The sequence below is a fragment of the Ochotona curzoniae genome, unplaced genomic scaffold, assembly GCF_017591425.1.
Source record: "Ochotona curzoniae isolate NIBS_2020 unplaced genomic scaffold, NIBS_Ocur_1.0 contig_2384, whole genome shotgun sequence".
Lineage (NCBI taxonomy): Eukaryota > Metazoa > Chordata > Mammalia > Lagomorpha > Ochotonidae > Ochotona > Ochotona curzoniae.
The window spans coordinates 1,430-24,871 of NW_024465442.1; the positions used below are offsets into that span (position 1 = coordinate 1,430).

Consider the following 23,442-nt stretch of genomic DNA (forward strand, 5'->3'; position numbering starts at 1 on the left):
TTTTCTTGAAAGGCAGATGTTGCATAGAGAAGGAGAGACAGGGTGATCTTCCATGTGCTGGTTCACTGCACATAGGGCTGTGTTGGCCAGATCAAAGCCAATTTGAAGCTGGGTGCCAGTAGTTTCTCCCAGGTGTTTCACATTGATCTAGCAGGGTCTCAAGGACTTGGGTCATGCTCCATCCCTTTCCCAGGCCAGAGCAGAATGCTGGATCAGAAGTGGAGCATCTATGTTACAAACCAGTGCTGCTAATGGATGCCATTACCGAAGGGACCAAGGATTAGATTGAGGTGCCATGGTGGCTTCCCTGAGTTCATGGATTTTTTGCTGGGTACCTGTATTCTGCTATCTACAAGATCTGTGAGGTGTGTATTTTTAACTATTCATCCTATTTATGTGGTTATTTATTCATTCTTTTGTTTTATATGACAGACAGATCAACTGAGGAGGAGAGAGGTCTAAATTTGTTCCACTCTGCATTTGGCCACAATGGCTGTGGCTGAGACAGTCTGAAGCCAAGAAGTAGAAGCTATCTCCTGTTCTCCCTTGTGGTTGTCGGGGTTGAAGGACTTGGCATTCCTCTGCTCTTCTGTCCAGGAACTGGATCCAACATGGAGTACCTGAGACATGAAAGGACACCAATATGTGACACTGGTACCACTGGCCGAGACTTCTGCAAGAGCAGCCACTTGGCTAACTGCTATAATCTACTCTACTATGCCTTTCTGGAGCCTTGGATGTCACACAGCTCTTGGTGTGTGCAAACTGGGTAGCAACCAGCTTCAGGCCCTGGCTGGTGAATTCCTTGACTTGAATCTGAGACTCAGGGCTGCAGAAGCATCTGAAGCTGCAGATCTCCAGATGCAGAATGGAGACCCTTCTTGGTGAGTGATGACATCTCTTCTTGTTTCCTGTTGTGATTTTTTTTTCTTCTGGTTTTGCTATGCCTTTCTAATTCAATTATTTGTTTTCTAATATTTTATGAAATGTGTGTACAAGCCCAGGAAGTCAATTATATAGTGGACAAGGATAATAGAAACAGAACATGAGAAGGAAGAAAGCTGGGAATTCAATCAGGTCATTGAATCTTCTTCAAAATCTGCCAGAGCTATACAGGAAAAAAGGCATTTTGTTGTCTCTTAAGCATGTTATTTTTCATTTAGAAAATGAGAAGGCCCTAGTTAGCACTGTAAATATAATTGTGAGCATTAACATTAACATTTAGATTTAATGTATGTGTATTAAAATTTATAGCAGTTCATCACTACACCATGGGTATGCTTCCCAAATGAATATGTCATCATGTATGAAACACAAGCTTATATATTTTTTCCTCCTTCACATCTTTATAAGTAGTCACTTGGCAGTGCAAGGCAGGCAAGAAGAACTGGAAACTGAGTCTGGGTATACACAAACCCAGACATGCAGCCTTTCATTATTTTCTGATACCCTTGATTTTCTTCCCACTGGAAAAGTTTATAAACCTTGGGATTCATTGGAGGGAGAATTTTTTCAGAAGCAAATTTTAAAATTCAAATTTGAGACTCTGAACAAACTAATTTCAGACATGAAAATGAAGGCAAAGTTCAAAGAATCGGGAACCTCTCATCTAGAAAGTCAATTAATACTACTGAAATGTCCTGGAGTAGGTCAAAACAGGTGAAAGTGTTAATGTTTGAATAAACTTCCATGGGGATGAGAAGGAGTGCTGTTTCCAGAGGTAGAATCTTCCTAGAGTTCATTAAAACTTGAAAGTTGGAGATGGGAATGATGGAAGGTATACCAACTTTTTGAATTTGAGGTGCGAAGGAGAATCTTTGAGCTGTCATGATTATAAAGTTCAGGAAGAAATTAGAACGAAATGACAAGAGCAAAGAGTGAATGCTGCATGTGCAGCATCAGGACACTGAGAGGGCAGAGGCTGTAATGCTGTGTATGCTGGAGATGATGTTCTCGGGAGCAGAAAGGCTCATGTTTGTTGATGACTTCTTATGTTGGGACCTTTTCCCTGATTTGCATGCCTGTGTCATGATAGGCATATAACAAGGGGAGGCATTGTTTCCCCTGCCTGACTCCAATAGCTCTTGAGAAGCTAACTTGGTGTATGTGTAACTATTCACATTGCTGTCTGCACAGGAGCCTCTTAGTCAGATGCCCTCTAGTGAGAGAGCTCAAGAGCTCCCTTCTGTTAGCCCAAATGCCTGCAGTGGCCAAGGCTGGGCCAGGCTAAAGCCAGGAGCCAAGGACTCAGTCCCAATCTCCCACATGAGTGACACTAATTTCACCCTTGTGCCATCACCTGCTGGATCCCAGAGTCTGCATCAGCAGGATGGTGAGGATCCATGACCTCAACCAGGCTCTCCATCTGGGATGCAGGTTAAGCAGCATCTCAGTTGTTAGGCCCAATGCCTGCCCAGAAACCAAGAGTCTTAGTACATGGACACTTAATTTAGGTTTTACATTTACAAAGATACTAAAAGTAACTGAGACCACTTGATTTAAGACTACTGTACATTGGACCAAGGGATGAAAAATAATGTGAACGTGGATACACTTTGCAAGGTGAGCATTCATGGATCCAATTAGAGTCTAGAATTTCACTGATGTTTGATAATTTATAAGAAACAAGGTAAAATAATGAGTCAGTCCATTGTGTTGATCACTATTTCAGGAGGATTAGCACAAAGGCAGACAGTGAATAGTTTCATACTTCAAAAACCAAACTGAGACCCAGCACAGTAGGCTAGTGGCTAAAGTACTCCCCTTGCACATATAAGGATCCAGTATGGGTGCTGGTTCTAATCCCAGCGTCTAGACGGCCTCACTTCCCATATAACTCCCTGCTTGTGACCTGGGAGTTTTTAGGGACATTTGCAGTATGAACCCGCAAATGGGGAAGATAAGCCCCCTCCACATTTCTGAAAAGTTTTTTTAAGAAGTAAACCATGGGCCCACCGTGGTAGTCTAGTGGCTAAATTCCTTGACTTGCCTTCCATCCAGCCGTGTTTAAAGAGCATTTCAGAATACACACAGAGACAGGCAACATCTGGACACATCTCTAAGGTATGCATGAACAATGGCAATGAATTGGTGATTGAGTTTATTCCTTTAGTTGCATGTCTTTGAAGGGAAGGGTAGAAGCTTTTTGTTAACGTTGATTTATTTTTGGGTGTAGTGGTTAATGTCCTCACTTTAAACCCACCAGGATTGCATATGGGCGCCGGTTCTAATCCTACGGCCCTGCTTCCCATCCAGCTCCCTGCTTGTGGCCTGGGAAAGCAGTCAAGGACGGCCCAAAGCCTTCAAATCTTGCACCTGCGTGGGTGACCAAGAGGAGGCCAAGGCCCCTGGGTTTGGATTGGTGCAACTCTGGCCATTGTAGCTGCTTGGGGAGTGAATCATCAAATGAAACATCTTCCTTTCTGTCTCTCCTTCTCTGCACACATCTGCCTTTCCAGAAAATAAATACATCTTTTGTAAAAGTTCAGGAATAAAAAGAATTGAAAAATAACTACAGTTTTGTCCAAAAAAGCTGAAGTCAGTGTGTATGAGAAGTCTGCAGTAAGTTCACAGAAATGTGAATTATTAAACCAAGCAGAGTTTTCCCACATTATTCCACATTTCACAAATGTTTGAAAGTAGCATGATTCATCACAGAGATGTCATTTACTGTGTTGTAGTTGGATAGTTTTGAGATATTTGTTACTATGATCTGCACAGCTATGAAGATTGCTTTAGATGTGGATGGTTGTACCTAAGCATTTCCTTTGGTTTGTGTGGCAGTTAGAACTCGTGCAGCATAGGAGTGCTGCTGTGGTGCAGTAGGTGAAACCATGGCTTACACCACCAGCATTCATACCAGTGCCAGTTTGAGTCCCAGCTGCCTCACTTCCCTTCAGGCTGCCAGCAGGGGAGCCTGGATCCCTGGCACCTGTGTGGGTAATCCAGAAAAAAACGCATGTTTCATTTGGACAGTAAATGAGCCAGAAGTGAAGAGAAGTCATCTTTGGTTTTGTCTCCCCTTTTCTCTCTGTATTTTAAAAATACATACTTATATTCATGCTTTCCCTTGTTAATCTTCCCCTAAGTTCTATGTATTGTTTTTCAAGATTTATTTATTTTGTTGGAAAGGCAGATGTACAGAGAGGAGAGACAGAGAGGGAGATCTTTCTGTCGATCATTCACTCCCCAAGTGGCGGCAACGGCTGGTGCTGTACTGATCTGAAGCCAGGAGCAGGTGCAGGGTCCCAAGACTTTGGGCCATCCTTGACTGCTTTCCCAGGCCACCAGCAGGGAGCTGGATGGGAAGCAAAGCTGCTGGGATTAGAACTGGCACCCATATGAGATCCCAATGGGTTCAAGGTGGGGACCTTAACCATTACTCTATCATCCGGGCCCAGTTCTATGTAGTATAAATTGCCTTTGACTATGTGCATGACTCCACTGAATCTACTCCAGGAGACACAGTTACTTTCCTCTCACATTCCATAATGACGGGCAAATCTTTGGCCACTGTGTTATTTGATTTTACATAGCCTTGAAAGCATTGAGTGTTTTTAAGCCTGTTCTTCATAATGCAATATTGTTGTGTTATCCTCCGTAATTTTCTATTCAAAACAATTTTTTTCACTGTCAACTAAGAGCTCACCTATTCTAAAGAACATTTTTCTCCTCCAGATGATCATTTCTTTGATAAGGATTTTTTTTTTTTGACTTAGCATCTGCTCCCTCTATTATTTTTCAAATTTAGTTGTGATAGCAGTTGATGACTCCACAATCCATATCTGGAATCTAGACTGCTCTCTTGGTCCCCATTTAATCCTATCATAGTCTCCACTATTATGCCGCCAGAATGTCAAACTTCACCATTGCTAACACCCCCCTGACACAATAATCAAAACAGATTCTCGTTTTTTTCTATGAACTATAATGAATTTCTGCACCATAGTGTGTAACCTGATATGAAATAATAATGCTTTTAATTTTTCCCTTGCTTTCATGCACCAATGCATATATCCATGCATTTCTACATATTAAATATTTCCAACTATTTCCTCTTAATTATTTCTGTAATAATGCTAGTTTGGACAGCTGTTGTCATCAACCTTAATTTCTCCCATCTTCCCAAAACCATTTTCAAGTCTTTGCTGGTTCTTTTGTCAAAATCCATTCACTACTTACTGCTTCTTCCTCTCACTCTAAATTCTCAAGGAATCTCTTTTGGTTTTAATTGGGACCTACCATTTCTTCGCATGATAGTAATTCTTTCAGGGAGGTAGACATTAGTCAAATGGTGAAGATACTGCCTTGGACACCTCCATGCCATGGTGGAGTGCCTGGCTCTATTCCCAAACCTGGCTTTCTGATAATGCTCAACACAGAAGCCTACAGGTTATAGCTCACATAGCCTATTCAATGCCACCCACATGGGAAAATGGACTTGAGCTCCTGGCTCCTGGTGTTTGACTGATATAGCCTGTGGTAGTGTAGGTATTTGGAATGTTATTTAGAATTTGGCTCACGCTCAGTCTCTCTTTCTCTCCTTCTCTGCCTCTCCATTTACAATAAATTTAAAAACTAGAATTTACTTTTAAACATGTTGAAATAATTCACAAGATAGCATAACTGTTCAACTCATTTTCAGGTAATTTTCACATGATCATCTAATCTCCTTGCACCAACATGGCAATAACTCTATTTCATTTTTAATAGTTCATCCATTTAAAAAATTAGGCTTTCACCTGAACTCCTTAAAAATTAATTATTTTCAAAGCGTCTGTGCTTTGGCTGCCACATAGGGTTCTCGATCCGAAGAAAAATTCTGAAAGATTTTTGTTGAATGAATAAACAAAACAATAAGAGACATGGAAGAAGTTTTTTAAAAAGCAAATGTAGTGTACAGTTTTTCAAAACCGATATGAAATATGTCAAAACTGATAGAACACATTTTATTTGTACAGCAATGAAAACCTAAAATTGCATGTCTGTAAGTGGGCCTCCAGAGCCCAGTGCAACAAGGAGCCCCACAGCCCCTTCCGGCCACACAGAACTTCCCAGGGTGAGGAGAGGAAGCACAGCAGGGCGCCCTGGTGTCCAGGAGGAGGAAGAAAAGGGTCCCCAAAGGTGGGGCGTCCAGCGGAGGAATCCTGCGTGGTGCTGACGCGGAGGGATTGGCCGCATGGTCACTTCCTGTGAGATGCTGCGGCCCTGCACCCTCAGTCAGTGAAGAGCCAGTGGAGAAAGAGGACAAGTCACTGGGTTCTCCAGAGAACTGTTCTCTTGCAAGAGATGCTCTGCGGGTTCCGGCTCCGGGAGAGGACGTAAGGGCTCATGGACTCCAGCTGAAAATCATCCTGCCTGCTGTCCACCTGCCCCCCACCTGGGGAGGGTCTCTCAGTGGCTGCCATGGTGGACATGGGGCCGGCTGTGTGCGAGTTGGTGCCTGGTCCCAGAATGCCTGGTCTTTGAGCCTCGCTGGAGGACTTCATAGACCCACTGGGCTTCATCAGCACCATCCGACCTGTTACTGAAAACAAGGACACCTACAAGGTAAGACCCCCAAGGTCCAGGGGTCCAGGAAGGGGAGGTGGCAGCTTGGCCTTAGCACCTGTGTGGGAGTGCAGGTGGCAGCTTGTCCCCAAGAGCATGGGTAGTTTGGCCATCTCAATCACAATGGTGCAGGAGTGGAGGTGGCTGCTTGCCTTCCTGCGGGGCTTAGGAGGACGGGCCGTGGCTTAGTAATCAGTGAGGGTTCCAGGAGGCGAGGTTGCAGCTTGGCAGTCTGCATGGGGTCTAGGAGGCCAGGTGGCTTGTCCCTAAGTGCAGGGTCCAGGAGGCAGGTGGTGGCTTGGTCCTTGGTGAGTGTTCCTGGAGGGCAGGCAGTATCTTGGCCCTTTGTGCATTGTCTGGGAGGGCTGGTGGCAGCTTGGTCATTGGCATGGTCCATGAAAGGCATGAGGTTTCTTGGCCCTCGGCATGGGTTCCAGAAGCGCAGGTGGCAGTTTAGTCCTCTGTCCTGGATGGGGAAGTGCAGGTGGTTGCTTCACCATCAGCATGGGGGCCATGAGGGCAGGCTGCGGCTTTGCACTTTGTGTGTTGTTTTCTGGGAGGGCTGGAGTCTTTGGTGCAGAGATGAGAGGGAAGCTGGGGCCTGGCACTCAGTGTCGTCTCTGGGTATAGTGGGCACCTGTGGGCACCTCTCTCTCTCTTTCCTTTTTTTCTTATTTTAGTTAGTGGTGTATCAGTGTTACTTATTTTTCAATAAATCTGTTCTTCATTGATCTTTTATCGCTTTTCTATTTTGTTTATTCTCTAATTTCATTCCTCCTACTAATTTTGTGGTTCTTGTTGTTTATCTTTTATCTTGATGCCATTTATCTGATACCGTTCAGTTTCTTAGTGTAAGCGCTGGCTGCCATAAAAGTCCCTGTTAGCACTGCTGTTGTTGTGTCCCTTCAATTCTGATGCATTGTGCTATCTCCATTTGTTTACAGGAAGCTTTTGACTCTCCTTGATTTCTTCTGTGGCTCTTTGCTTAGGAGCAAGTTGTTAAGTCATTTGTGAGTTTACATAAATTTCAGGTATTTGTAGGTTGTTAATTTCTCACTGAATTAGATTGTGATAAGAAAAGAGAAATGATATGGTTTCATTTTTTAAAAATTTATTGAGACTTTTGCTTTATATCTTAGCAGTGAAGCATGCTGAAAAAATTCCACGTACTGATGAAAAGGATGTTTTCTGGAGGTGTGAAATGAGTTCTCTCAGATGGCAATGAAGTTCTGTTAGTCCACAGTATAGATTAGCTCTGTTGTTTCTTGGCTGATTTTCTGTTTTGTTGATCTGTCCACTGATGGGAGTGAGGTGTCGGAGGGGAGGGGACCGCTCCTTGCTGTCAAACTGCATCAGCTCCCAGGGATAGGAGATGGCTCTTTGATGACACCTTAGAGACCCCGATGTGAGGAAGAACATTCCCAGACTGTTGCTTGAGTGATTTGGACAGTTCTGACACATTGTTAGCTTTATTGCCTCATGGTTGAGAAGATCTTTTCCAGTTTCGCTGGCTGCCCAAGCCCACCTTAGTGCATCCACAGACCCGAGTACTTGGTGCAAGCTTGGTCAGGAGAATGGTCTGATCTGTTCTGCTTTCCATTTCCTGATGTGGCACTTGATGTCCCCAGCTGGCCCAGATGAACTGTGCAGTGGGGTACACTCTCCAAACATTGCACAGGCCTCAGCACCTGAGGAGGCCCCGTCCCCATTCTTGGGCTTCCATGAGTTTGTTTCTCTGCTTTTGAGTAAGCTCATGCTTGGTATTTTTAATTGCTTTTACGGCAACTTACCAATCTCTTGTAAGGAGAGAAAGGGAGGGAAAGAGAAGCAGGAAATTGGATGCCAAGTATAGCAGCTGGAACCTGAAACTGTCAGCTCTATGGGATCCTAGTGCTTGCAAGATGAGGATTTAGCCAATGAGCCATTGTACCAGGCCCTGGATCTCTCTCTATATTTAAGATTCACTTATTTTTATTGGAAAGAGTAGCACAGAGAGAAGGAGAGACAGAGATCCTCCATCCGTCATCCAATTTGCCAAATGACCATAATAGCTGGGGCTGAGCCAGTCCTTCTGAGTCTCCAGCATGAATGCAGGGGACCAAGGACTTGATCCATCCTTTATTGCCTTTGCAGCCACAAGCCAGGAGCTGGATGGGCGGTGGAGCAGCCAGGACACCAGCTGGCACCTGTTTGGGATGCCAGCGGCACAGGTGGAAGCTTAGCCTACTGTGCCATGGTGCTGGCCACCAAATCATCATGTTTTAGTTGAGTTTTTGTTTAAGTCACTTATTCCAGTGATTTGTTTTCCCTGAAAATTTCATTCTCTTTTTCATTTTCTGGATGAGTGGTTTTCTAGATAAAAGTAGTAAAAAGAGTTTCTGGTAATATTCTGGTTAAAGTGTATGTGAGGGCTACTGTTGTGGCGCAGTGCGCTAATCTACCTTCTGTAGTGCCGACATCCCAAATGGCCATGCTGCTGTTTCCTCAGTTATCTTTGCTGCTCACTCGAGACCAGCTGTTTTAAGGTTAGCTAGTACCTGAGGCTTTCCTTTTGCTTCATCCTGTGTTGCAGGTCTTTGTTTTCCTTATGATTTTGATGGATCATATGTTCTAGTATAATGAGGAAGAAGGTCAGTGGGAAGTGAAGTAGAAACTTGCTTCTTGAGGCCTGTGTGTTGTTGTGGATGAAATTGCTGCCTTTGTTGCCAGTGTGAGTCCTGACTGCTCTGCCTTCATCCAGCTGTCTGAGAATGACCTGAGGGGAAAAGTTGAAGATGGTCCAGTTCCTTAGATCCCTGCACCCATGCGGAGGCCCAGATGGAGTTCCAGCTTCTGGCTTTAGTCTGGCCATTGTGGCCATCTGGGGAGTGGACCACTGGATGGAAGAAACGTGTCTGTCTCTTCCATGTTTGTTGCTTTTAGTTTTAAAATGTACACATACATGCATATTTAGTAAAAAGAATCTTGCTTTTGTGGAGAGCTTTTGTAATGGTGTGAGACTGAGTTGGTTTCGTGATAAGTAGAGCTGCTGCCTGCACAGCCGCCACCCCGTTGTTCAGGTCCTGGCTGTTCTACTCCATCCAACCCCTGCTGATGGCCTGGGACAATCACCAGAAGATGGCACAGGTTCTTGAGCCCTTGTCGTCTATATGGAAGACCTGGGTGAAGCTCCTGTGGATGGAAGAGCTCTTCTCATTTCACTTTTGAATAAGAGTATAGATTTAAAAAATTAAATTATGAATCATTTTAGTTCAGTAAAATGATGTGAAAGTTTGTTTCTTCGTTTCCATGATTGCTGCTGAGAGTGTTGCTGTGTTAACCCATTGTGACTTATTTGTAATTTATTTGAGTGGCAGAGAATCCAACAGGGAGACCTCCTTCCACTGATCACTGTCCACACGTCTGCAGTTCCTAGCGCAGGGCCCAGCCACATCCAGGAGTCAGGAACTCAGTCTGGGTTTCCATGTGAATGGAACCTGGCAGCTGAACCTCATCGGCTGCCTTTTATTTTGTACAGTATGAATAATTTAGTTAGAGACAGAAATTCGTCTGGTGTTCAAACCAGACAAGAGGTACACATAGAGTAAATCTGTTAAATGTCTAGTTTCAGTGTAGGCACTCTAATGTGAATTAAACTTTAGAGTTTAAAACTTTTGAGAGAGGGTTCAGTATGGTAGCCTAGTGGCTAAAGTCTTTGCCTTGAATGTGCCAGGATTCCACATGGGTGTCGGTTCTAATCCTGTTAGCCCTGCTTCCCATCCTCTCTGCTTATGGCCTGGGAAAGCAGTTAAAGATAGGCCAAAGTTTTGGGACCCTGCACCCACATGGGAGACCCGGAGGAGGCTTCTGGCTGCTAGCTTTGGATAATTGGCTCAGTTCTAGCCGTGGCAGTCTCTTGGAGAGTGAATCAAAGGACGGAAGATCTTCTCTGTCTCTTCTCCTCTCTGTAAATCTGACTTTGCAATAAAAATAAATAAGCCTTAACAAACAAACAAACAAGAAAAACTCCGTGAGAGGGACTGGCACGAGGGCTCAATGACTAAATGCTCACCTGGATGTGCCAGGATCCCTTGTGGTTGAGTGTGTGTCCTAGTGGCTCCACTTCTCATACAGGTCCCCGCTTGCGGTCTGAGAAAGAGGAAGAGGGTGGCTCAAACTTTGGGACCTTATCCCCCTGTGGGAGAGTGAGAAGAAACTTCTGGCTCACCTCAGCTGTGGCCATTATGGCCATTTGGGTAATGATTCAGTGGAAGAACATCTTTTTGCCTCTATTTCTCTGTAAATCTGATCTGCTTTTCCAAGAAATAAAGTTTTTTTTTTTTTTAATAAATTAAATTACTTTTGGAAAGTCAGATATACAGAGGGAAGGAGAGATGGAGCGAAAGATATTCTCTCTGCTGGATCACTCCACAAGTGGCCAGAACTGAGCCAGTCTGATGCTAGGAAATTCTTACATGTCTCTCACAAGGGTTTGGGCTGTCTTTGACTGCTTTCTCAGGCCAGAGGCAGGGAGCTGGATGGGATGTGGAGCAGCCAGGGCATGAATCAGTGCTCATATAGAATCCTGGCGTATGGAAGTCGAGCACTTTACCCACTAGGTTGTCACTCTTGGCCCAAAAATAAATAAATCTTTTAACCCAAGATTTATTTATTTTTATTACAAAGTCAGATATGCACAGAGGATGAGAGACAGAGAACTTCTTCTGCCTGATGGTTCACTCCCCACGTGACTGCAAAGCCTGGTGCTACGTGATCCAAAGCCCATGGCTCTGAGCCTCTTCCAGGTTTCTGACACGGGTACAGGATCCCAAGTCTTTGGGCCATCCTCGACTGCTTTTCCAGGCCACATTTAGGGAGTTGGATAGGAAGCAGGGCTGATGGGATATGAACATACACCCATATGGTATAGCAGCTCATAAAAGTCTAGGATTTTAGCCACTAGGCCACCATGCTGGGCCCAATAAACAAATCTTAACAAGAAAAACCACAAAGAAGCCTTAATAATCATTATCCATTTTTGTTTGCCTGTAAATATTACAGTTGTCACTGTTGTCATTTATTTGTTGAAATCTAAAATTGAAGCCCAGAGTAATTTATGTGTTAGCAGAGAATGTTTGACTCTACTTAAATACTAGTTTTTACTTTTTTTTTTTTTAATTCAGATTGTTGGTAGCAAAGGAGGTTTTGAAATGGCCACCAAAGAAAAGAAGTTGACTAAAGTTGATATCTGCTTGGAATATCTGCCCACTGGGTGTCACTTGAATTCTCACTATGAAAGAATTCTCTGCCCATATGAGCTGTTCCAGTCTGATGTCAGTATTATGGTGAGTTGCAGCATTTTTCTTAGAAGTGCGTAAATTGGGCCTGCTGTGGTAGCCTAGTGGCCAAAATCCCTACCTTGCATGTGCCAGGATCCCATTTGGGCTGTGGTTTGTATCCCGGCTTCTCCACTTCCCATCCAGCTCCCTGCCTGTGGCCTGGGAGAGCATTTGAGGATGGCTCAAAGCCTTGGGACCCTGCACCCACGGGAGACCAGGAAGGAACTCCTGCTTTCTGGCAGCTCATCTGCGGCTGTTGTGGCCACTTGAGGGGTGAAGTAGTGGATGAAAACAATCTTTCTCTCTGTAAATCTGCCTTTCCAACAAAAATAAAACTTTTTGGGGGGAGAATGTTTTAAAATTATTTTATGTTGGAAAAACAAGTTGAGAGAGAGCAAGAGAGAAAGAGAGAGATCTTACATCCACTGGTTCACTCCCCAAGTGGCTGCAGTGTCCAGAGCTGAGGCAGTCTAAAGCCAGGAGCCAGGAGCTTCTTCTGGGACTCCCACGTGACTGTAGGGTCCCAAGGCTTTGGGCCATTCTTGACTGATTTGCCAGGCTACAAGCAGAGAGCTGGGTGGGAAGCTGGAGCAGCTAGGGACTGAATGGTGCCCATGTGGGATCCCGGAGCATGCCAGTTGAGGATTAACTGCTAGACTACTGTGCTGGGCCCCACTTCATTTGTTTTTATTGGTGAAAATACTCCATTGGATTTATGTACCTTTTTACTTGTCTACTAGTTGAAGAGTGGATTGTTGCAGTTTTTGGCCGTTAGCAATAATAATATGCCTGTTTAGGTATAACGTTTCATGTGGACATATGTGTTCGTTTCTCTTAATAGAGTGAAACTGCTAGTTATTATATTACATATATATATATATATTTGTTTTTAAAACTGTCAGAATGTTTTTCAAAGTGGCCGAACCATTTTATATCCCTCCCAGCAATGTAGAGGCTTCTGGTTTTTCCATGTCCTGGCAAACACGTGTTGTCTCTTGCTTTGGTTCTGGCCATTTTATTAGGTGTGTACTGGTATTTCCTTGTAGTTTTCATTTGCATTTTCCTAAAGGCTACTGATGATTTGCATTGTTTTCTGTTCATGTTAGCCTTTTGTGCATCTTCCTCAGTGCAGTGTTTGATGGGTTGGCTTTATATACTCGTAAGAGTTTGTTATACTAAATGCAAGTCCTTAGTCAGGCACCTGATTTAGAAAAACTTTATTCTTGTGTGTAATTTATGGTTTCGTTTTTTGATAGTATCTGCTTAAAGAGTGGTTTGCAGGTTCCTGTTTTCCTTTGATGGGTTTTAGTTTTCGTATCATTTAGGAAGTATTTTCCTTATCTGTGCTGTAGTCATTTTTTTTTCTCCATGTGTAAGTTCTGTGGTTTTAGCTTTTGTTACAGAGCATTTCTTTTTGAGTTCATTTATTCCCTTATTTTCATTTTATTTGAAAGAGAGAAGGGATAAAGCTTCTATCTGCTGGTTCACTCCTGCCAGGGTAAAGCCAGGAAGTCAATTCAGATTTCTCTTGTGGGTGGGAGGGAATCGAATATTACATAGTCATCTGTTGTCTGCCAGGCAGGAAGCTGAGTTAGGAATGGTGTTGGGACTTGAACTCAGGCACTGGTGTGTGGGATGTGGGACTCACAAGTGGGGTTGTAAGAATTGGCTTTTACGTTTAGGTTCATGGTGCATCTTGAACTGTTTATTTGTGTGTGTGTATAACATATCAGGTACATAGGCAGGTTAGTTATTTGGGATGGAGGGCATATGAATATTCAGTTTTGATGAGCACTATTTGTTTAAAACAGTATTGTTCAATTGATTTAACTAGGCTAACTGTATTGAGAATCAGTTGAGCATAAATGTACTGTGTTGTTTCTGAACTGTTTTGTTGCAATCCTAAGTCAGTCCATGGTTTCATACATTGTTCTGTGGTTTTGATTACCTACAGCCAATTGCATTAAAATTGCATGGAAAATTCTAGTAGTAAGCAGTTTGTAACTTTTTAGTTGTGTGGTATTCTGATAAGTGTGATGAAATCTCACTTGTGTGGCCCTCCGTCCTGTCTGGAATGGAATTTATTCTTTTGCACCTGTTTAATATCCATCTTAATTATCTTACTGGCTTTCATGGCATCCCAATGCTGGTAACCAGATATGCTTTCCTTCTTCTTTTTTTAGATTTTTATTTATTTACTGATTTATTGGAGGCAGAGTAGTAGAGACACAGAGAAATGTCTTTTGTTCTGGGTTCACTTCCTGTGTGGCCACAGTGGCTGCAGCTGAACCGATCCAAAGCCCAGAAGCAGGAGCCTCTTCCAGGTCTCCCACATGGGTGCAGGTTCCAAAGGCTTTGTCAAGTTGCAAACAGGGAGCTGGATGGGAAGTGAAGCAAATGGGACACAAACCAGTGTCCACATGGACTCCTGACACATGCAAAGTGAGGAAATTTGCCACTGAACAATAGCAACAAGCCTACTCCTCAGATATTTTTATATTTTACAAAAATGATCCCAAAATACAACAGCAATGATGTTGGCAATTGGGATATGCTAAAGAGAAGTCATAATGTGTTTTCTCTCATAGGAAAAGTGGAATTAAAATAGGATTTGTTTAGGTTAATGACTACATTCACCTCTTATCATAGTGTGCTATTGTGATTATTTGATTTCAGTATTTTTATTCTCATGCTCTACCTAATATATAAACCAAACTTTTGTAGAAAAAAAAACTGTACTTTTCCTCAATTTTAAACCTCCATCGGTGGTCTTAGAATACCTACTCTCTCTGTGTTGTGGTTCTACTATATGTGTATGACAAATCTCAGAAACACTAGTTTGAATAGTGTAGCTTTAAATAACTGTGGTATCTGGTAGTAGAAGTCCTTTTTTAATCCCCCCAAGTTTCCCAGCCATTCATATTTCCACATAATTTCATAATGATGTTTGAATTTCTACCAAATAAAAAATTCTGAATTTTCATAGGGATGGCCTTTTATCTGTAGATGAATTTGTAGTGGAATTGTCATGTGGTTTCATGAAGTTTTAGGAGGCTTATTGGGAATGTGTTGTTCTCACGGTTTGTCAAACCTGATTTTTCTCAGGAAACTTTCTTTGCTCTGGTCTTTTAGGGTGTGCAGATGCCTAATTGAGATCTTGAGGAAAAAGTGGAACCTGACATTCTTCTCACTGATACCCAAACTTCCCCAGATGCTGGCGCCAGGATGAATCATTGGCTGAAGAGAACAAGACGTCTCAAATCTCAGGTATCAATGCCCATAAGCCATTCTCCCAGAGAGTTTTGGTTTCATTGACTATTGGAGAATAGTTGACTGGTAATGGGAGGCCATTTGTGTCGTGTTTGAAGATTTAAGCGATAATAACTTTTCTCAGTCCATTAGTTAAGTGTGTCCCAACATCGCCGGTACATACAATCTCAGACAATTCAGCATACCATTGTCTAGATATGTCCAACAGTTTGATTGGGAGTCCATCTTTGATTTGGACATAGAGATGCCACACTTTTCCCACTTATGTAATGTTATCTTCTCATTTGTCAAATAACTTTTCCAGGGACGCCTCTCTGCACGTGGAACCTATAGTGGCACTATGTCACGTACCACTCTCCTTCATGCCCCCTTAGAGCCCAGGCTGAAGAGAAACGCACAGTCTTGCAAGAGATGCAGCACAGACATGTAGAAAAACATAAGATTTTCAAGCCAAAGTTGCCGGAGTCAGAAGGATGGAATGTGAATGGACAAAGCTCTGACACAGTTACGCTTCCAAGTAACAGCATCCTTTGATGACTCTATGAAGAACAATGATATTGTCTCAAGTCCTAGTTTTGCTGTATGAAGACTGAAGCCCAATCCAGAGGAACCAGGAACCAACTCTGGAACACTTAAGTGCTACACTGCGGGGAGGGGAGCAAGACCAACTCTTGGAAGATGGAGCCATGGGCAGCCAGCAACTATGGGTGCTGGGGGAACTGGTTGAGCCCTCCTGGACCTGGAGTGGCAGGCAAGATGGTTTGGGTATGAGGAGGCTGGCAAATTGGTTCTGGAGAGGATGGTGATAAGGCTGTGGGCACAGGAGGCACAGGCAGAGCCAGCCTGGCTATGGAAGGCCTACGAGCTGGATGTTCCAGCCAAGTCAACGTGGTTCTGGAGCAGCCAGCTGCCAGGTGGTGACTGTGGGCACTGGCTGCGCCTGCCTGGCACTAATGGTTAGCAGGCCAGCTGGGGACTCAGGAGGTACTACCAGAACCAGCCAGCCTAGCCCTGGAACAGTGGGTGCGGTAGCAGGGCATGCTGGCTAGATGAGCTGGGGACCCTGGGCTTGGGAGCCTGGTCCTGGGGACAAGGGTTATTGCACTGTGGACACGGGGTCACCGACTGAACTGGCCTGTCCCCGGAGTGGGAAAGGTGCTGTGGAATGGATGTGCAAGGTGTGCAGTGGACACAGGACAAGTGGTCCTGGTGCTGGAGGGGCAGGTCAGTGAGTGGCCTGCTGAGGATGCTGGGTCACTGGGCTAGCCTACCTGATCCTGGAGCAGCTGGCAGGGTAGCAGGGTGGACAAGGTAGGAGTGCGGTGGGGAGGGGGCCTGGGAGAGTCCGGTTGGCCCATGAAATGGACAATGATAGTGCTGTGGGTGCTGGGGTATCAGAGGAGCCTGCTTGGCAATGAAGCAGGTAGTGGGTGGGCTTGGGACACAGGGTGATCCGACATCCTGGGCCTCGCTCTGGAGCAGCCAGCAGATGGCTTGGGTGTTGGGCTCTCTGGCCGAGCACCCCTGGCCCTGGAGCTAGGTGAACTTCCTGCTAGTCACTGGAGCAGTGGGTGGGAGAGTGGCATGGGTAAGCTAGAGTCATGGTGGGCAACAGCTGAGCCTGCCTGGCCCTGTAGCAGTTTAGAGGCAACCTGGGAAAGAGAGGGGTGTTCTGTGGGCCAGCTTGATCATGGGGAGGATGGAGGGTGCCAGATACACTGGCCAACGTGGAATGGTCCTCAAGCACCTGGGAGTGGTGGTGGGGCAGGTGGACATTAGGAACTTGGCAAGTATTGGCAGAGCCCACCTGGTCTTGGAGCAGCTCATGGCACAACTGGGTGGGTAGGCTAAAGGCAAAGGGGTTTCCAGTCCAGTTGTCCTGTGCCTGGCTGCCTAGAATATTAGAAGCATGGCAGTCCTTGTGGGAGTGAGCCTGGTCCTGAAATGCCAGGAGGAATGACAGAGCATGTCAGCCTGGGGCCCAGAGTCTCTGACAAAATGGGCCAGGTGCTAGAGCAGCAGGTGGTAGTGCTGCCTGCTGAGGGAACTTTATCATTGGGTGATCCCCTCCTGCCCTGGAGTAGCAGATGAGCTGTGGTGCTGGCAGGCTAGGGTTCATACCTAGTGAAGGGAAGCAGGACCTGCAGCAGCAAATGGGACAGTACGCAAACCTGCTTTGTGTGGGCAGGCTTCAGTGGAGCTGGCCTTGAGGTGTTGCAATGAACAGGTGGGCTGGGGATGTGATGGATGCTGTCCTAGCCAGCGTGGCTTTGCAGCAACAGGTAGGGTGGCAGGGTGGACATGGTGGCATGGTGGGCATGCTGGATGTGGCTGGGTGCTAGCTAGCTGATGTGGCCCTGGAGTGGATGGCAGGTATCTGTAGGCAAGAAGTGTGGTGGGGAGGGTTGCTGATGGAATAGCATGCTTTCCCCAAGAGCAGCAGGGGCCAGCAGCTTGAGGTGCATGAGGCGTCAGCCAAGTTCGGCTGACCATAGAGGGGCTGGTAGGTGGGCTAGGAATGTGGGAGGTCACACATGAGCCTTTTTTTTTTTATTGCTGAAACAGGTAAGCATGGTAGTGAGGTGGGCATGCTCTGGGGCAGGGGATTCAGATCCTAGGGGCTGGTGCTACAGATTGCTGTCATATGGGCCCAGCCCTAGATCAGTGGGCAGCCAAGCTGCCTACTGAGGAAGCAGGTGGGTGGCTGAGTCTGTGTACCTGGAACAGTTGGTGGGGCAGGGGCAGTGGTGCAGGTGGGCTAGAGTCCAGGTGGCAGACTGGGACCTGAAGGGGTGTCAGCCAGCTGGCCTGGCACCAGAGTGCATGGTGGACAGGCTTGGGGTACCGGAGGGTGGGTAGAACCTTCTGAGCCTGCCTTGTCCTGGAGCACCCTGCAGGGCAGCCAGGCAGGCAGGATCTAGGAACAGTAGACACGCCATCTGTGCCTGCCTGGGCTTGGAGCAGCCTGTGGGTTAGAAGTGCAGGGATCTGGTCCTAAAGTAGTTGGTGTGGAGCAGTGCAGTGTCCTGGAGGCACAGAGGGCCCAGTGTTCGTGAGCCTGGCCCTGGAGTGCCAAACTGAGTGACAGGGTGTGCCAACTGGGGCCACAGAGTCACTGGCAGAATGAGCTGGCTCTAAATAGCAGGCAGCTGAGTGGTCTGTTGAGTGAGTAGGATTGCTGGCTGAGCCCCACTGGCTCTGGAGCACTGCATGGGATGGCAAGGCTGCCAGTACAGGGGAGGGCCTGGTGATGGCAAATAGAACCTGTCACTGGAGTGACCAGTGCGATGGCTGGTGGGCCTGCTTTGTGTGTGGAAGTTGTTGGCAGAGCTGCCTGCCCCTGGAGCGGTGTGTGGGACTGGGGTGTCTGTCTTAATGACGCATGGGGTGCTGACTGAGCCCAAGTGGCCATGTTGTGGTAAATAGTGCCCAAGCTGGTATGGCCCTGCAGTAGCGAGGGAGCTGATGGGGTGGACATGTTGGATGTGCAGGCACACTTTCCAAGCAGGCATGGCCTTGGAGCAGGTGGTAGATGGTGGGCATCTATGGGCATGGACACTGTTGGAGCCTGGTTTGGCATGGAGTGGCTGGTAGACCGGCTGAGTGTGTGGAGGCCACACCTGAGTCATTCTGGCACTGGGACAGTAGGCAGGGCATCTGGGTGGGCATGCTCTGGGCAGGGGAATTCAGTTCATGTGGGCTGGTGCCACAGGTTGCCTTCAAATGCACCTGGCTCATCAACAGGAAGGGTGTGCTGGATCTGATTGGTGCTGGCTGAGCTGGCATGGTCCTGGAGCAGGCAGAGTCACGGGTGGCTGTGGGTCCTGGAGGAGCACACCTTTTTCTGAAGCAGTAGAGATGGGTCAGGTGGGCTGAGGCACATGTGACAGCAAGCAAGCCCAACCCTAGTGGCCCTGGAGAGAGGGGTAGGCTAGCTGAGGTAGTGGGAGGCCCTTCCAGAACTGTTTTGGTCCTTTAACATCAGATGGGGGAGTGAGGGGGAAAGTCAGGAATGCTATGGAGCAGAGGATTCAGGTCTTGTAGGCTGGTGCCTCAGGGTTGCCATAATAGCATGTCTTACCTTATAGCAGCTGGCTGCTCCGGAACCCACTAAGGGAGTGGGGCAGAGGCTGAGTCTACCTGTTCCTGGAATAACAGATAGGGCAGCATCGTGGGGCATGAGCTGAGCCTACCTGGTCCAGGAACAGCAGTTAGAGTGTTGTGTGCTGACTAGAAGTGTGTGGGGCCAGCTAAACCCCCCTGGTCCTGGAGCGGCTTGCAGTTAGGCTGGGAAAGCAAGGGGTGTCAGTGACTTGGCCTGACCCAGGAGTGGACTGCGGGAGGTGGGGGTACGGGCTGAACCTGAATGGCCCTGCAGAAGCAGGCTGGGTGGGAGAATGGGGGTGTTGTGGGGCTCGGGAGTGTGGAAGGCACTGGCTGAGGCCACCTGGGCCTTGAGCTGCTGGTGAGGCAGCTGGATGGGTGAGCTAGAGGCGTAGGGGTCATTTGCTGAGGGAGCTGTGCCTGCTGCAGTGGGCACGCCAGAGTGCTAGAGGCACTGAGGGCCCAGGGCCCCATTAGCCTGGCCCTGAGATGCTGGGGGGTTGGAGGTTCATGCTGGCTGGGGCCTCAGGGTTGTCAGTAGAATGGGCCCAGCCCTAGAGTGGCACACACAGCAAGAGGCTTGCTGAGGGAACTAGGTTAATTGCCAAAGTCAGCTATCCCTTAAGCAGTAGCAGGGGCAGGGTGTTGGAACTGGCAGGCTAAAGCATGTCTGGTGCTTGCCAATCAAGGTTGACCCTGGAGTGAGTGGCAAGCAGGGCATCAGGGTATACTGTCTGGGGCCCCAGAGACCCAGGAAAATGGGACTGTCCCCAGAGAGGCTGGTTTGCAATCGGCCATGTGAGGGAGAGGTCACTTGCTGAGCCGCCTGGCCCTGGAGCAGTGTAAAGGGCAATGGAATGGGTGCACCCGAGTCCCTGGTGCCAGGCAGATGAATTCTACTGGCCCTAGATCAGCGGGCATGTGGCCTTGTATGTAGGAGATGCCACCGAAGCCTGTGTGGCTATGAAGCAACAGTCGGGCAGCAGGATGTGGGATGCCATGCTGTGGTGTGGAGTGTCTGGCTGAGCATACCTGGCCATGGAGCAGCCTGAGGGCGTCCAGGTAGATGGGCTTGGAGAGTCAGGGCTTATTGGCCGAGCTGGCCTGTGCCTCTTGAGTGGCCACAGTGGGAGTGCTAGAGATGTGGTTGGCCCTAGGCAAGTGAACCCGGCCCTGGAGTGCCATGCAGAGTGGTCAGGCATGCCAGCTGGGACTGTAGGGTCATCAGAAGTGTCCTGGCCCTAGAGAGGCATGCAGCCAAGCAGTCAGCTGAGGGGGTAGGGTGGCTGGCCAACACCAACTGCCCTGGGGAAGCAGCAGAGTGGCATCCCAGCTAGAGGTGTTCCTGCGAACAGCTCACCAAGCCTGAACCTGGAGCACCAAGTCAGATGGCAGGCAGGTGTGCTTCATGTCTGGGGCCTGTTGGTCAAGCTGGCCTGGCACTGTAGGACAGGAAGTCTGGGGATGTGGTAGCTGCTGCCAAAGAAGGTATGGCCCTGTGGCAGCAAGTGGGGCATGTGGTGGGCTTGCACGATGCTCAGGGGCACTGGCAAGCCAGACTGGCCCTGGAGCAGGCAGCAGATGTCTGTGGGAGCTGGGTAGGTGTGGGTTGCTTGAGAAGCCCACTTTGCACTACTGCAGTGGATATGGGAGGCTGTGGCCTGAGGCTGGTGGAATGCCAGCTGAGCTCTTGTGGCTTTGGAGAGGCTGGTAGACAGCCCGGAATGTGGAAGGTCCTGCCAGAACCACTTTGGCCCTTATTGCCAGGCAGATGGGCAGCATGGGTATGTTGTGGGGCAGGAGATTCAGGTCCTGTGGGCTGGTGCTGCAAGTTTTGCATAGGAAAGCACCAGCACTACAGCGCCTTGTGGGCCTACAGCTCACTGAGGGAGCAGGGTTGAGAGTGCAGGAGGGGTCACACAAGAACTCTTTTGGCCCTGGACCTGCAGGCAAGGCAGTGTGTGCATGCTCTGGGGTGTGGGGGATTCAGTTTCTGTGGGCTGGTGCTGCAGGTGGCCATCAGAACAGACTCAGCCCTACAGAGCCCACTGGTAAGCAGTCTGTTGAGGGTGACCTCTCAGGCTGAGAAGATGGAGAGGAAGAGATCAGTCTGAAAATGATAATGCACTGTCAATGAAGAAACAGTAGATGATACTAATCATTCTAAGTATATCTACTGATATTGGCTTCTTTTGGTCAATATCTACTATTAGTGGATATTAGTAGATCTACTATATACTAGTATTAGTAATATATATATATAATATAATATACAAATATACATTAGTATATGTGATTCACTCTCCTGTGAGTTATGAGGCAAACAGTGCAGCCCTCCAGGCATGGGGCTGGTACCTCTAGCTGGCTGCAGGTAGTTAAGAGCCAGGGAGTGGATTGTGTGTCAAAACCTGGTGGGTAGACCTGGGAGGAAAAATGTGTTTTTGGCTGAGGGAAAAACAGGAGGTCTGGATTTAGAGTTTGGGGGAGAAAGAGTGGGATTGGTGTGCAGTGCTCAGTGTGAAGAGTTTGGAGGGAACCCTTGGGGGATTGGGTGCCATGGAAGAGCCAGGGGCACAGGAGATGCTTGGGTATTGGAAGCTGAGAGCAGGTAATGTGTGTGTCTCCTGAGGGGAGAGAGAAAAGGTTATAACAGGTGAAGGGTGTGGTTGTTAGAGCAGTGAAGGCCCAGGAGTGTTAGCCTTGCCATGGAATCGGGGGGAAAACCTTGGGCAAAGTGGCAGGAAAGGAGAATTGTGGGGACAGAGCATTTGAAGGGCCTGCTTATATTTTCTGGGTTTTCTTGATTTAATCTTGGTAGGTTTTATACATATATGTATATATATTTAGGAATGTATCCATTTCTCCAGGATTTTCTATTTTCTTCATTCCATTTTCCTATGACCCTTTGTATTTCAATGATGTCTGTTTTAATCTACCCTTTTATATTTTATTTAGTGATTATTTATGTGTTTGAAAGGAAGAGTTGCTGAGAGAGGGAAATGGAGGTAATGCCCAGGCCCTCGCTGAGCCATCACCCACTGAGTTCCTTGGTGTTTTAAGCAGGGAGCTGGATCAGAGGTCGGGCAGCTGAGTTTTTAACTCTTGCCCGTATGGGATGCTGGCATGGCTTAACTTACTACAGGCTTACACCAAGCAGGTAATGTCTCTTATTTTTCTTCTTCTTGATTTGGGCTTTGGTTTGTTCCTTTTCTATATCTTGGAGGTAGATAGTTGTAACTTTGAATTTGAGATATTGCTCTTTTTGTGTTCGCACTTAATACCATCAGTCTCCCTCTTAATTCTGATTTAGCTGTATCCCACTGATTTTGCTGTGTTGTATTTTCATTTTCATTTATTTGAAGAAAGTTTTTCATGTCCTTTCAAATTGTTCAATGACCAGTTGCTCATTTAGTAGCATATCATTTGACTCTCAGGTATTTGTGAGTGTCCAGTTCTTGTTGATGTCAAGCTTTTATTTCTTTCTTTATTTCTTTTCAAGCTTTATTTCAGTACCCAGGGAGCTATATTCTCAGAGGAAACCCACCGGGCAGAGAACAGGGCTGATCACAAAAGTTTGGAGACTGCAGTCCCTGGCGTGAGAGATGTGATTATAATGAGGGACCCTGCAGGCAGAGAGGGCTCCAATGCATAAAGCGCTTCTGAATCTGGCATGTCACTCTACCTGCTGGTGGTGAGATTCCCCAAAAGTTGTTTTTAGGTCATGTTAGCAGCCTCCAGAGAAGGAATCAAGCTTTCTAAAACCAACATGCCACTGAGTCAGTCTGTGTTGGGTGCCAGACCCTGCTTTGTGTACCTGGCCATCACCTCCCATCTCCATGATTGGTGAGTATGCACCCCCATCATAGGAGCTGGACTCAGGGGGCTGAGCTGACGTAGCAGTCAGCAGCAGGGGTCTGCCCAGGCCATACCCTGCCTCTGTTTCTGCAGAGCCAGGCCAGTTCGTGACAGAAGGGCTGCTACATTTTGCAGATATCAATGCTGAGCATTGTGGCCTTATGGAAGAGACTCTGTTGGACTGCCTGAGTACAGGCCTGTGCGTTTTGGAGCCATTCTGTCTCAAACAGCCTAGCCGCAAGGAGGGCTGAGCAACCAGATGCTAGGAGAAGCCAGATGCCAGGCCCAGGTCTAGTCCCAGGCCCAGGCTGGCCTAAAGACTCCAGGGGGTCCTGGAGGCAGCCAC

The 23,442-nt window shown here is 47.0% G+C and overlaps 2 long non-coding RNA genes across 2 annotated transcripts; both read left to right on the forward strand.

Moving 5' to 3' along the window:
• Positions 1 to 804: 804 nt before the first annotated feature.
• Positions 805 to 6,419, forward strand: LOC121152148. The gene is made up of 3 exons (XR_005883243.1): positions 805 to 884; positions 3,001 to 3,063; positions 5,961 to 6,419. It is a non-coding gene; the product is annotated as an uncharacterized LOC121152148 (long non-coding RNA).
• Positions 6,420 to 6,462: 43 nt separating this feature from the next.
• Positions 6,463 to 16,442, forward strand: LOC121152149. Its single transcript, XR_005883244.1, has 3 exons — positions 6,463 to 6,549; positions 15,000 to 15,134; positions 15,442 to 16,442. It is a non-coding gene; the product is annotated as an uncharacterized LOC121152149 (long non-coding RNA).
• The last annotated feature ends 7,000 nt before the right edge of the window (positions 16,443 to 23,442 follow it).